Source organism: Protopterus annectens, chromosome 1.part1, assembly GCF_019279795.1.
Source record: "Protopterus annectens isolate FY-2018-M chromosome 1.part1, PAN1.0, whole genome shotgun sequence".
NCBI lineage: Eukaryota > Metazoa > Chordata > Ceratodontiformes > Protopteridae > Protopterus > Protopterus annectens.
The window spans coordinates 13939483-13954671 of record NC_056726.1 but is presented as its reverse complement, the minus strand read 5'-3'; the positions used below and the strand labels follow the sequence as shown (position 1 = coordinate 13954671).

Sequence of the window (15189 nt, the reverse complement as noted above, 5' to 3'; positions counted from 1 at the left end):
TCTTTACTCTCTTTGGATAAGACAGTCATCACAGCTTTTTTTCTAAGATGCTAGTGCTTCCCCCCTCCTTTTAAAATACTATTACACAAGACATTCCAAATTTTTATGACTGTCTTCCCTCCTAACTTCCAAACATCCAAAGGAATACCATCTGTTCGTGGATGCTTCCTGTAGGCTGACCATACTTCAGCATTTTTATCTCTTCTCCCCCAACCTTAACTATTAGTTGTTAAGCCAACACTTCTTCCAGCCTTGGCATAATTAAGTAATTCATGAATATTCTCATGTGTGCTTTTCTTGGTTTCAAAATTCCTTTGTTTAATATAAATTTTAATCATCATTCTCTTTTGGCTTTTCCCGTTAGGGGTCGCCACAGCGGATCATCTCTTTCCATTTTTTCCTATCTTCTGCATCTTGCTCTGTCACACCAACCGCCTGCATGTCCGCTCTCACCACGTCCATAAACCTTATCTTAGGCCTTCCTCTATTCCTCTTACCTGGCAGCTCCATCCTTAGCATCTTTTTCCCAATATACCCATCATCCCTCCTCAGCACATGTCCAAACCAACGCAATCTCGTCTTTCTTGCTTTGTCTCCAAACTGTCCAACATGAGCTGACCCTCTAATATACTGATTCCTAATCCTATCCATCCTAGTCACACCGATTGCAAATCTTAATATCTTTAACTCTGCCACATCCAGCTCTGCCTCCTGCCTTTTTGTCAATGCCACTGTCTCCAACCCATATAACATAGCTGGTCTCTCTACACTCTTGTAGACCTTCCCTTTCACTCTTACTGATACCCGTCTGTCACAAATCACTCCTGACACTCTTCTCCACCCATTCCACCCTGCCTGCACTCTCTTCTTCACCTCTCTTCCACATTCACCATTACTCTGAACTGTTTAATATAAATTTTAATAAAATGTTCAAAATATCTGTTAATACCGCTACAGGACGTTTGGTTATTTTTCTTGTTATAGACCCCCTAAGTCTGGTGACAACCCTTTCTACTTTCTGTTGCCCAAGTCGTTTTGCTAAAAGTTATTGGGCTGTGGAGCGGTTATCAAACATTATTTTTTCACCTGCAATCTTTCTAAACTCATGCATATTACCCAAACACTCCCTTATTTTCCCTTTAGCAGCCTGCACTTGCTCCTCGTCTTGTTCTGTGAGATTCCCCTTATTCCGCAATAGTTAATCTTTGACAGTCCCTCTAAATAGCTACTATTACTTCTTAACCACACTTCTTTCTCATTTATATCTACTGTATTTTAAACTCCCTTATCATTTTATCTCACTTAGCAGCTATTCCTTCCAAAGAAAGTTTATCTTCCCTAATAATTTCCACTTATCATTTGTTAAATTCCTCTCTTTTTACAAGTACATAGAAGAATCCCAGTGCCTCATTTTTACTTCATTACCCTGTGTTTTTATCTTAGTTTAATCAGTGAAGGATCTGAAATAGTTACTGGATACATACCAAAGCTTTCAAGTAAATGCATATGCTCCCAATAAATATAACTTTGTCTTCAACCTAGCCAAGTTATTGTATCTTGGGGAATAATATGTAACTTCTTTCTTGAGTTCCTACTACTGAATTCAGATCTTCTATACTAAATGCTTTCATTAATTTCTGCAGAAATCTATCCTCTTTTGTTACATTTTCCCTTCTAGGTCCCCCGATACATCATCACTATTGTACATCAAGTTATAGTCCCCACCTATAACTAATAGTTCCTGATGAAAATTATTATTCCTCCCCAAATGTTCTTAAGCTCCATAGCAGCAGTCTTTGGCGGAATATAAATACAAGCCATTGTAATCCTCCTTTCTTGCCAGTTGTCCCTTACTACCACAAACCTACCATTACTGTAATTGTTTTTCTATTCTTTCTCTCTACTGGATCCCCTCTAGCAACTGATATTACTCCTATTTTACATTTTCATGACATTCTGCTAAATATCCATACCAAAATCCTTTGTCAAATAGAAAAGCTCATTCCTATCCAAACCAGTACCTTGCAGCATAGCTATCTGCACTCTACATTTCTTAACCATTCAGTACTTTTTCCTTTTTGTCTATACCTGTAATATGGACAAAGTAGCCATTATGATAGAAAGCCATTACTCCCACAACTATACAAGACAGTTCTTTTGATTGTGTATTTCCAATGTTTGCCTTACATTCACACACTGTTTAGCAGACTGTTTCATACAGTTGTTTCTTCTCATCTCCATTTGAACTTGTGTCACATTTTTCAAGACATTTTGCTATAATGAAAACCCTAAATAAATTTTCACAACCCCTCATTTCCAATAAACTTTGAACATACACATAAAACTATGTACATTCTAAACAAATAACCATCCAAGTGGGGCAACTGTTCCAAATCAACTGCTGCACCCACTGGCATTACATAACTTAAAATTAACGTTATCCATGCCAAAGCACACTTTATAGCCCCTGTCCCTCTTACATTGATTGCTGTCTGTCCCCCTCATAAATGTGAAAAACAGCTTGCATGCTTTTAGATAATGTTAACACTTGGCCCTACGGTAAAGTGCACTGGGTACCTTTAAATAAAACTAAATTGTACTCTTCTATTAAATGCATTAAAATATTAAGATTGCTAGAAAGGCTACTATTTCTGGTTCACTTCCCCCAAATTCACACTATTTTTCACTTAACTGCTTGCCACTGTATCTTCAAATCCTGCATTTCTCTCAGCAGAGTACTCAGAAATTTCTGGATTAATTCCTTGCACTACAGACAGCTTGTCAGCAATGATTAAAAATACAGCTAATTTATAACACAATGTATAGAGTTTTCCTGGGAAGATAATAACTCTGCATATTCAAGAAATGCAGCATTTTCCATGCTGATCATTTTATCGTATTCTTCAAGCCTAGCTGGTTAAAAAAATGTCAATAATTCAAAAATATTCAAACCTACATGGCCCTATGTGAAAAAGTAATTGACCCCTAAACCTAATACCAGCAACAACTGCAATCAAAAATTTGCGATAACTGGCAATGAGTCTTTCACATCGCTGTTGATGAATTTTGGCTCACTCTTATTTGCAGAATTGTTTTAATTCAGCCATATTAGAAAGTTTCCTAGCATGAACTGCCTTTTTAAGGTAATGCCACAACATCTCAATTGGATTCAAGGCCGGACTTTGACTAGGCCACTCTAAAACCTTCATTTTTTTTAAGCCATTCAGAGGTGGACTTGCTGGTGTGTTTTGGATCATTGTCCTCCTGCAGAACCCAAGTGTGCTTCAGCTTGAGGTGACAAACTGATGGCCAGACATTCTCCTTCAGGATTTTTTGGTATAGAGCAGAATTCATGGTTCCATCTATCACAGCAAGTGGTCCAGGTCCAGAAGCAGTAAAGCATCCCCAGACCATCACACTACCACCACCATGTTTGACTGTTGGCATGATGTTCTTCTTCTGAAATGCTGTGTTACTTTTACGCCAGTTGTAACGAGACATACACCTCCCAAAAAGTTGAACTTTTGTTTCATCAGTCCACAGAATATTTTTCCAAAAGTCTTGGGGATCATCAAGATGTTTTTTGGCAAAAGTCAGATGAACCTTTATGTTCTTTTTGGTCAGCAGTGGTTTTCGCCTTGGAACTCTGCCATTCATGCCATTTTTGCCCAGTCTCTTTCTTATGGTTGAGTCATGAACACTGACCTTAACTGAGGCAAGTGAGGCCTGCAGTTCTTTAGATGTTCTTCTGGGTTCTTTTGTGACCTCTTGGATGAGTAGCCGCTGTGCTCTTGGGGTAATCTTTGTAGGCCACCCACTCCTGGGAAGGTTCACCACTCTTCCATGTTTTCTCCATTTGTGGAAAATGGCTCTCACCGTGGTTCGCTGGAGTCCCAAAGCTTTAAAAATGTCTTTGTAACCTTTTCCAGACTGATAGATGTCAATTACTTTCTTTCTCATCTGTTCCGGAATTCCTTTAGATCGCAGCATGATGTCTTCCTTTTGGGGATCTTTTGACCTACTTCACTTTGTCTGACAGGTTCTGCTTAAGTGATCTCTTGATTCAACAGGTCTGGCAGTAATCAGGCCTGGGTGTGGCTAGTGAAATTGAACTCAGCCTTCCCAAAAATGTGATTAACCACAGTTAATTTATGATTTAACAAGGGGGCAATTACTTTTTCACATAGGGCCATGCAGGTTTGGATAGTTTTTCTCTTTAACAAATAGAATCATCATGTAAAAACTGTATTTTCTGTTTACTTGGGTAATCTTTGTATAATACTTGCCTAATATTTAAATTTGTTTGATGATCTAAAACATTTAAGTGTGACAAACATGCAAATAAATAAGAAATCAGGAAGGGGCAAATACTTTTTCATTGCACTGTATTTTGCAATAGTTGACAAACACTAGGCAGAAATTTTGACAGTTCGAATATTTAACAGTTAAGTAAAGAGGGGAGTAAAGACATACAAATTGATAAACTGTATGTAGATTCTAAAATTTATTCTCAGACACAACAGATTATAGAAATACATATAAAATCTTATGTAAAACAGTTTGGCTCTACAAAGGGGGTGACATGGCATCCAGGTAACCTCAAATACTGTAATCAAATTAGGTTATACTGAGAAAGAACTGCGCAAACTGGATCCAAACAAAGCACAGGGAGGAAATGGAATTCGTAATAATGACCTGAGTACACTTCAGCAAGAACTTACAGCTATAATTTACTAGGTCATATAAATATGGTGAGATTCCTGAAGACTGAAGACATGTGCTTATTAAACCTGTCTTTAATGCAAAGGGAAGTAGGACAAACCCAAAGTTATACAGACCCTTAAGTCTACTTTCATCTTGTGGAAGAATAATGGAGAAGGTAATATTGGAAAGCTATTGTCAGAAATGGATAGTTTGGTAACTGAAACCATATATTAGCATGCATATGTTGAATATAGATCTATTACCACCTGTAACATGATGTTCTGTAACAATATAACAGCTATGAATGAAAAATTATGTGATGTAATTTCTATAGATTTAACTGCAGCATTTCACAGGGTCATACACAAAACACTGGTCAATAAATTAGAACTAGGTACTGATGTACTCTTGATGAGATGGACAGCTGCAAGGCTTACAAATAGGACATGGCAAGTATCCTACATGGATTGGACAGGTAAATATCTTGGTTACAGTCAGGATGTCCCACAGAGCTCTGTCCAAGGCCCTTACTTGTTTAGATTGTATCTTTCAGACTTAACTTTTTTATCTGAGGTATTCTACAGTCTATATGCAGATGACCTGAAACTGGGTAAACTAATTACATGTGCTACAGATAAGGCATGTCTGCAAACGAGCTTAATTAAATTGACCATTTGGGCACAAGAGAATAATATGTTGATAAATACAGCAAAAACTAATTATATGATATCTCGGGGACATACCTTGAAAGGTGAATCTTTACTACAGCTCACAGTGTTTGAAACTGTAGATTAATTTAAGGACCTGGGTATATGGGTAGATCTAGCTGTGAGTTTTTCTAATCATATCAATCAACTGGGTAATGAAAGTTATATAACTATAGGTTGTATAAAAATATTTATAAAGAAGGAAATCGGAAATGATGAAGCCATTGTTTGTTAGTTACATTAGGCCTAAACTTGAGTATGGAATAACAATATAGAAACCTTATAAGCAAACAAGCATGAGTAAACTGGAAAGAGTGTAGCAGAAATATACTAAGGGCATTCAAGGATGCAAAAATTTAAGTTATTATAAAAGACTACAATACCTGAACTTGTACAGTGCCTCTTATAGATATCTAAGAGGAGATCTTATTCAGGTATATATGGGATTTAGAGACAACTGCCTCTGTGAATGTTTGAGGTTATCTAGAGGTAGTAGAGAATCATCAGACAACCTATGTAGAAGATTCTATAGGAATGAGAAGTGTACTAATTGTTCTCTGAGAGGGCTGCTGATGCATGGAACAGACTACCAAATTACATTAAAGCAAGTACTAGTTTAGATATTTTTTAAGAACAGCCTGGACACTTATTATGGGAACAAGCGTTTTGGTATGTTGGCAGGCTAGAAGGGCATTAATACCCATGCTTGAAATATTTGTATGCCCACTGAAGAGGCTGCCTCTTTCAGAAGACGAGTCATATTGCTGATGTTTTGATTTCCTAAACCAGAGTGAGCAAGATTCCTTTTAGTTATTGCTGTATGATCTTTCAGAAACCTCAAACATAACTCTGACAGGAAAGAAGGTCTTACCATCCTGTTCAGACTTCTGCATCCTCTTGTTTACAGACAGGCCAATAAACAGGACCACATTAAATGGGGGTATTGATGAAGAACTTCTTAAAGTGGTCTGCAAAATTACAAAGCAGCAGCCATGTGTGCTATGTCATTCCCAACTGCCCTGGCCACTTCATCTGCTGTGTTATGCATAAGGCACAAGAAGAGGTTGGTTATACTGGAAATGATAGTCGATTGTTTTCTTGACTCTGTCATCAGGGGAGCTTTCAGAATAGATAAGGCCTGCTCTCTGAAATCTATTCACGTGTGTGGTATAATTCAGGGCTCTTAACTCAAAGCTGCCTGAAGCATATGTCCACTTCCCAAGGCAATCCATCTCCCTGAACTCCTTGTTGGGGGAATGAATCGAGAATGAGTCCTCAGACAACTCTCTCTTGGTAGCTCCACCATAATGATGAATTCAGCTCAAGGGGATTTTGCCCAATGTTGCTTGTCTTTAGGTAGGTTGAGAATTTTGTCAGGTTTATGAGAGACTGCTTTGCAGGTGTGATGGATTTCTGCCATTATCTTCTGATAGCTAAGTCAATCAATTTGTCAGCCAGGGGTACCACCCAGGACACAGATGGTACCAAACTGTAATCTTCAAACAATTCTGCCTCATACTGGTGGTAGTGGTGGGGTCAATGGGCCAACTCCTCAGAGGACTGAATCTGCATTTGGGCAAAGGATTTTATGTTTACAGGTTGACTCTGACACAAGGATGTCTGATGGTAAGAAGACAAGAAATAGTGATAACCATAAGATGGAACCATATTTGTAGGGGCCTGTACTTCTGCTCTCTCGGGAGACGTAATGACTCTCCCCAACATCTGGAAGGTTTATACAACCTCCATCAGATCCAAGGACATCGCCCCAGCCACAGGATCAATCTCCCACTTCACAGAGATGACCTAGGCATATGGAGGAAGCCCCTTTCACTGAGAAAATCGAAGGCTTCAGCGAGGGGACTGGAATCAAAGAATCAAAATGTGAGGACTCTGACACCATCAAAGCAGCCAACCCAACAGCTCAGATGATGGCACCAAAGCCCAAGCTTGAGCCCTGAGCTCTGAGAATGCATACTCTCCAATAATGTCGGAGTTAAAGGTGTCATATCCAAAACCCCTCAGTGCCAAAGCTATAGGTACAGTCTATTTTTTTACTGATGCTTATTTCCTTGGGGAGTTATGAATCAAAATCAGATTCAACGGTTCTGGATGCAGTGGTGGAGTGTAGGTTCATAGGTTGGTACCAGGCTATCTGCCTGAAGGCATTTATAAGCCTAGCCAGAATGTGTTGGCTTTCGCCGCCCCCTTAGATTAGTTCCCTGTGCCTCTGTCCAGCAGAGCCACTGAAGTGATCCCCGAGGTAAACTTTCTGTTTTCCATCCACTTGTCAAGGTTTCTTTTGAAGAGTGTTAGCGAGGAGCTCTGCCTAATGTAGATTGGGATCTTGTTCCAAAGCATGGGAAGTCTCTGGGACAGGAATCTATCCCTCCAGCACATTCTATTTATTGTTGTGGTGAGGTTTAGATCCCTAGGAGTGTGTGGTTCGAGGGGATAAGGTTTTCTTTAGGTGGAGCATGTCCATCAATTCTGGGTTGGACATGGCCTTGTATGTCAGGCAGAGATCACCTCTGAGTAGGCGGTATGGTAACTGTCTCAAAGAAGGCCACCAGGTTTAGGAGGCATGATCTGCCCTTAACAAAGCCAAACTGGATGGGGTCCAGTGTTTGGAGGTTCCCAATGTCTCTGTTAATGAGTTCCATGATGATGCACTCCATAGCCTTGCAGACCAAGCTAGTCAGGCTTATAGGGCGATAGTTCCCAGGGTCTGTTGTGGCTCCACTTTTGTGGAGTAGAATAACCTTTGCTGTGCACCACTCTATGGGTATATAGCTTGTGGAGAGGCTGAGTTTGAACAGTGTGTTTAGGTGAGGGGTTAGTTCGTCTTTGAGCTCATGTAGAACGCAGCCTGGGACACCATCCGGTCCCATTGATGCTGTGTTTTTGGCTTTGGAAAGGGCTGTTTTAACCTGAGTGTCTGTGATTTCAGGGACTCTACATTCTTCTGGTATGGTTATGTGCCCTTTTTGGGGTAAGGAGGGGTGAAGTTTGCGCTGAACCTGTCTGCCAGGATGTTGGCGATATTGATCGGTTCAGTGTATTTTGCGCCATTCTGCACAAACTCCGAGCAGATCTGATTATTGCCACTTAGATTCTTGACTTAGCTAAAGAATGCCTTGTGGTTATCTTTGGAGTCCTTGGCAATTTTTCTTTCGAAGCTCGCCTTGGATGATTTTATGAGGGATCGTAGTTTCTTGCTGATACTGATCAGGGATGTCTTCCCTTCTTGGGATTTTACTCTTTTCTGTACTAGTTTCCTCCTTCTATTGTATAGCTTGTTTATGGCAGGAGTTCACCAGACTGGTTAACTTTTCTTGGAGGAGTAAGTCTTGGTTCTGCTTGGGATGGCATGATCCATGCATTCTTCTAGCTGCCCTTAGAATGCATTAGTAAAGGATTTTGCAGCTTGGACAGTGTTATCCTTCAGCATGGGGGCTTTGAAACTTTCCACCTCGGTCTTAAGTAACGTGAAGTTTGATTTTGAAAAGTTTTTCACAGTGGTTTTCTTGTCTGGGGGTGGGAGTGGAATATGGATATCCAAAGTGATTTGTTTATGGTCAGATCTAACCAGTGAGGGGTTGACCTCTGGTGTGGAACACCGGTCGCCCATGTTGGTGATGACCAGGTCCAATATGTTGTCACCTCTGGTGGGAGTGTTGACCAATTGAACCAGGGTGTTTGAGTTTATAAATTCTAGGAAAAGTTGGGCAAGGGAGTTAGTACTTGAGTAGTTCTCCAAGTTAATGTTTGGGTAAATGAAATCACCCAATATTAGGGTGTTTGGTAGGATCTTTATGTTTCCCAGTGTTTCCAGAAATGCGGAATGGGGGTCCTGTGGGACATAGTGGGTGATCTGTAGCGAGCTACAATTTGAATTGCTGTTTTGCCCATTGTTAGTTGCACGTGGATGATCTCTGAAGCATCGTGCTGTGCTACTAACCTGGAGGTGTGGGTATCCTTGAATATGGATACGCCCCCGCCTTTTGTATTTCGGTTTGGGTTCTGTGGCCGAAATGTATGCTATATGTTGTAGCCTGGTAGTGCTGTGGTCCTCTCTGGAGCCTTAAACCAGATTTCTGTTACTGCACATATATCAATTTTCTCAATACTGAGGAGTGCCTCGAGTGTGTGCATTTTGAGGTTTAGACTTCTGGCACTGAGTAGCATTACCCTCAGTTTTTTGTTACTTGTGCTATTTAAGGAGGTGGGTTTGTCTGCTGAGCCTTGCCTAAAAAAGGCACTATGGGGGTGGCAAGAGTCTTTGCTAGTATTTGAAAGCCTAAGGGTGACAGGTGCAAGCCATCTCTAGCAAAGCAGCGTGGCTTGTCGAGCATGTCATCCCAGGCGGACAGACACTGGATCCCCTTTGAATGACACCAGAAACTTAGCCAATTGCTGAAATCGAGAATTTTTTCTTTATACCGTGGTACCATTCTTGGTGAGGGCAGGATGCTACTCGGTCAGGGTCATACCGGCCTGGGCTATGTGATCAGAGAGCTCTTCCATGTCTCTCTTCATGTAGTCCAGGGAGGTACGGCTCAGGTCATTCACACCAACATGGACAATGAGAGTCATATTTGTACTTGTTCTGAAGTGACCTGAGTGCTTGTGTTATGTGGCAGATCCTGACACCCGACAGGTAGCTAACAGTAACCTTCTCCTTATTCAGCCTAGTGAGTGGGACGTTAGTGTGCCTGACTATAGAGTCATCTATTACTAGTATGTTGGGTATGTTATTTTGCCTTAAGGGCTGTGACTGCACGGCACACTGGTTTTGTGAAGTATGTGTTTCATGGTTTGTGTTGGGGGGGGGTGGAGGTTGCTTGGATGTTTGCTTTGGAGGTCTCTGTTGGTTTTGCAGATTTTTATTTAGAGCCTCCAAGTATGTTTTCATGTATTTATGTGTGTTTTTTTGCCGGTGCTGGTTTAATGGGTCTATGTACCACTGGTGGTGTGATGCAAGTATTTCCCTTCTCCTCTTGACTGTCTGATCCAGTCTTGGGTTGAGAGAGCTTAGCCTCTAGTTTGGCTGTATAACTGTATCTCTCGCATGTATTAGTGTTTGGTGGTAGGAGGAGGGGGTTGTCTGTGTACATGAGGCAGTTGTAACATTGCCTCAAAATGCCTAGATTCACCAGTTGGACTGGAGAGTACACCTGAAACTGCCCTTTGGACATGCCTGGATGGGTACAGTGAACTGTTTTACTGGATGGCTGGTAAGGTCGAATAGAGACCCTTGTCCTTCTGTACAGTACAGTACAGGAGGGTCTAGTGCTAGGGTTTATAAGTGCTTGCTATAAGTTTTGAGCAAGTGCCGGGCTGAGAAATGAATGGCTTGAGTGCTTAAGTTGAAAGTTTGTCTAGTTCCAAGGGAAAAATTGAAGAGTTGATTTTGTGGAGCCGGGAATAGTTTTACTATAGCTAACCAGAGCTGCCCAGCATGCAAAACAGGGCAAATACAGTATTTATAGCAGGGAAATGAAAGAGATAGAAATTAGCCCAAAATGGCCAATAAACTACTAATTTCTGGGCTGAAACCACTCTTCCAGGGACAGATAGGCTGCTCAAAGCTCCCATCTCTCACAGGCGAACAGAGAGATTTCCTTCTATCCAAGTAAGGTATGGGCAAACACAGAGATTTGTAACACAGCCTTGAATTCAGCACTATCCTGAAAACTGGACTATACTAGCTTAGAAAGGCGGGAAGCAAGTATATATATATATATATATATATATATATATATATATTTTTTTTTAGAAAATAAAGCAGATACACTCAAAGAACAGTTCAAAAGCACATAAAAGGATACTTATTGTTATATATCGCAGCTCAGAGTTGTAGTCAATGCCCTCAGTAATAAAGTAGGAAGAAACACAAATACAGTAAAAGCAGATGAATAAAGTGCAATTTTTTACACACACACATATATGTATGTATGTATATATATATATATATATATATATATATATATATATATATATATATATATATAAAATAAAAAAAAACAATAGAAAACTAACAAAATGACTTAAACAAGTTACCCAATTAACCAGAAAAAAGCTCAAAACTGAGCCCTGTTCCAGCAGTCTTCAATCAGAAAAGTTCTAACTGCACACCCCTGCTTACTAGGGTGCAGGGGAACCTTCTCCAAAAAAATGGCCTGGATCAGAGCTCAAGTTATACAAACAAAGCTAGATTCAGCAGGCCTGAATCTGGTCTATGCTACAGCAACAAGGTGCACCAATTTCAGAAAGAAACAGTTCAAATAAGCAGTCACAATAAGCCTGTGAACAGAAATTCCCAGCTCAGAAGGACAGAATCCAGCCTCTCCTCCCACAAGAGTGCAGACCACAAACCTTCTTAATGTAGAATAACTGGCCTGAAGCGCAAGTGCTTAAGCCAGAACTAATACACTTTTAGAATAGCAGACACTAGGCCTTCAATCAGCAATTCCCAGCTTAGAAGGATGTAAACTACCTGTCCTGCCACAAGAGTGCAGACCACAAACCTTCTTAATGTAAAACAACCTGTATGAAGCCCAAGTGCTTAAACCAAAAGATTTAGAATCTTCTTCTTCTTCTTCTTTCGGATTTTCCCGGTTAGGGGTCGCCACAGCGGATCACCTTGTCCGCACATTGAATGGCAGTGGAGTTTTACGGTGTCGAGTTGCCAGCCCGGCGCCCAACCTTCCACAGAAGGCACACTCACATGCACACCTAGGGCCAATTTAGAGTGCCCAATCCACCTGCAGCATGTCTTTGGGATGTGGGAGAGAGCAGAGCGGAGAGGAAACCCGCGACCACAGGAGGACATGCAGACTCCACAGAAGGCACCCCAGCCGAGGATCGAACCGGAGAACCTCTTGCTGTGAGGCGGCAATGCTAACCACTGCACCACCGTGGCCGCCCTTAAACCAAAAGATTTAGAATAACAGTTACAATTTAATCAGGCTACGACCAAGCAGTAATAAATGCAGCAGAATAAATAAAATTGAGTAATTTTAAGAAAAGCAAAATAAAGTAGGAGGAAACACAAATACAGTAAAAGCAAATGAATAAAGTGCAATTTTTTTTTTTAAGTGCAGGAAGAGAGGAAGAAAGAACCTACGTGGGCTGACCTTCTCAAATCTTATCTTTGTATTAAGTAGAGTGAACACTAGACTCAGAATATGATCTAACTGTACTCGGTTAAGTGAGCAAATGAGATGGAGTATGAGCCATAGGACCTTTGAAACTCAAGACATTTGGGGCCAAAGAAGGAGCCATAGGCTCAGAAGGACGTTCCCAGATTCACAGCCTTTATGTTTTGAAGCTTTGTCAGCAGTCTTTTCTGACTTTATCACTCTGGATCTGGTGGCAAGAGGCCTTTTAATATAATTTTTTTCTGTCAGCTAGGCCCTGGGTACAAATCCTGCAGAGATTTCACAGTCAAAAGAATTAAGGTGAACTCCCAAACACACCACACACAACTTGCACATGTCCTGTGGCAGTATTTTGTAAAGTGAACGTTTTTTAAAACTTGCTTGTTTTTGCCATGAGATTTAGCTATAGAACACATAAGAAAAGAAATTAACATATTTCTTAAACTGTAATACTATTAATACCTGTGAGATGAACCATTTACAGGCTTGTGTCCATTGCAGACATAGGTGCCAAACCAGGGATGAATTTCCTGTTCCCCATTCAATTGTCCAAATAACACTTGAATTTGGTTAGGGAGGAACTCTGCTTCACATGGATGGGGAGCCATGCCAGAGAAGAGGTAGTCTCTGGGATACATACCTGTCACTCCAGCAGATCCTATTTACATCACAGGCAAGGATCAAGTCTTTGGAACAGGTAATTCTGGTGCTGTTTGTTTTGTGGATATGCAGGAGGTCCAGGCATAAATCTCCCCTTAACAGTGTGTAGGAGACAGAATATAGGAAAAGGGTCTTGAGGCGGTCTACACAGGACGTTACTTATGCTCTGTATGTTTTTACTAAGAAAACTCTCCAGTTGTTGGATATGCCTGGTTAGGCACATACCAGATGGAGCATTGTACCCAATGATAGCTCTGATGAATGTTGAAAACAGTGGAACAATGACTTCTTTGGAACTAGATGCCATACCTTTGCTTATAAGTTGTACAATTCAGAATGATTTCTTCACTACTGTAGACTAGCTAGACTATTACTTAAGACAGAAGGAAAACCAGAAAGTAAGTGGCAGGAAAACCAGCTGCAAGGAAGGGTCTGACTAGAAGACCATGTTCTTGAAAAGTTTCAAATTTCTGTACAAAACACATCAGAAAGACAAGAGTTACAATTCTCTATAATGGTAGGTTGATAAAAAAAAGGAAGAAAACCAGCTAACATATTGTCAGAGTAGGAGCACTTCAGTGTTCATTCACTATGCCGGCGAAGATGATCTGAAATGACTAAGGGAACTGTTGCATTACAGGAGGGAAAATTCTTAAAGGGACACGAGGCTGGAGGACTAATGCTGACAAGTCAGATTTGACAAGCAGCTCAAGGAGCCACACTTCAGATTGGAAAAACTGAATGACTAGAATCATCTCTTTTTCCTTTCCTTTTCTGCAGAAGGGAATAGGAAAAGAAAAAGCAGAAATGAATTCCCTAGCAAATCCCAGCAAAGCCTCCCTGTCCATTTAGAAACAGGAAAAGCCATTTTTTTTTACTTTTTGTTTTGTTTTCTTTTCCTGGAAAACTCCATGGAGAAGGAACAACCCAACCCAAACACTCTATACCAGAACTCAAGATTCCTTTCCCAGCTATGTAGCAGACTTTCTGCTACCCCTTCCCGTGACACCAACAAGAGAGGTTCTCACTTGTTCATGGTGGGCAACCCATAGCCACAGAGGATACGTCTATTCCCAAGATGTTAGTGGCTGCAGTATTACATCAGTGGGATCAGAGAAAACCAATGAATGATCTGATAAACCATATTCATCCACAGCAGTCACCCATCTGAGCTGAGGGAAAAATAGAACAGGCCTAACAACCTTCTTCTTCTTCTTGCAGACAGGAGAAGGAGGCATTGAGGAGATTGGTAACTGCTCCACAGGTCCAGCCAGGAAAGAAGCCTCAAAGGCTGGTAGCAAAGTCTGAAAGAATTGGCAACCCAGTTATGTAAAATATATGATTTTGAGGTAACTAAAAACACTGAACATTGCCAAGAATACCAATTCCTGACTATAATACACAAATACTATAAACATATATATGTAACAGTTGAAAAAAACTGATTTTATACAAAAAGTTACCGCAACAGTTCATTGTAGTTAAAAAAAACGTCCCCTCAGACTAGGATGACTGTCTGTACAAAATAAATTTCTAGCCCTTATAATAATAAAGTCACAGAAAAAACACTGCATTTCCTCAGGAAATTACAACAGTGGAAGGCTTTCCCCAGCAAGGGAGTTATCTGCCCAGCTTTGAGGGATCGCTAGCTGAGTAGCAGATCCATGAAGACCACAAAAAGAAAGCATTTCAGCAGCAAGAATGTTCTGAAGTATTTGCAGCCCTAACTGCGTTTTATATGGAGCTCTGCTTGAGCTCCTGGCAGTAAGATAACATGAAAGGTGCCCTTACATTTTGAAAAAAAAAAACAGGTTGGGTTGGTCATATCCTTGACAGAATACAACCAAAATATATTAAGCTACTGCAGCAGTGATCTAATGCTGAACATCAGACTGATCACTAGAACATTTCAAATGATGCTCCATTCCATAGATAGGAAAGTATGTTTCTCTCAT

The 15189-nt window shown here is 40.6% G+C and overlaps 1 protein-coding gene across 1 annotated transcript in view; it reads right to left on the bottom strand.

The window, feature by feature from the left end:
• Positions 1-15189, bottom strand: part of DOP1A (DOP1 leucine zipper like protein A) — a 2183138-nt gene that overhangs the window by 234076 nt on the left and 1933873 nt on the right. The gene's annotated exons all lie outside the window — the stretch shown is intronic.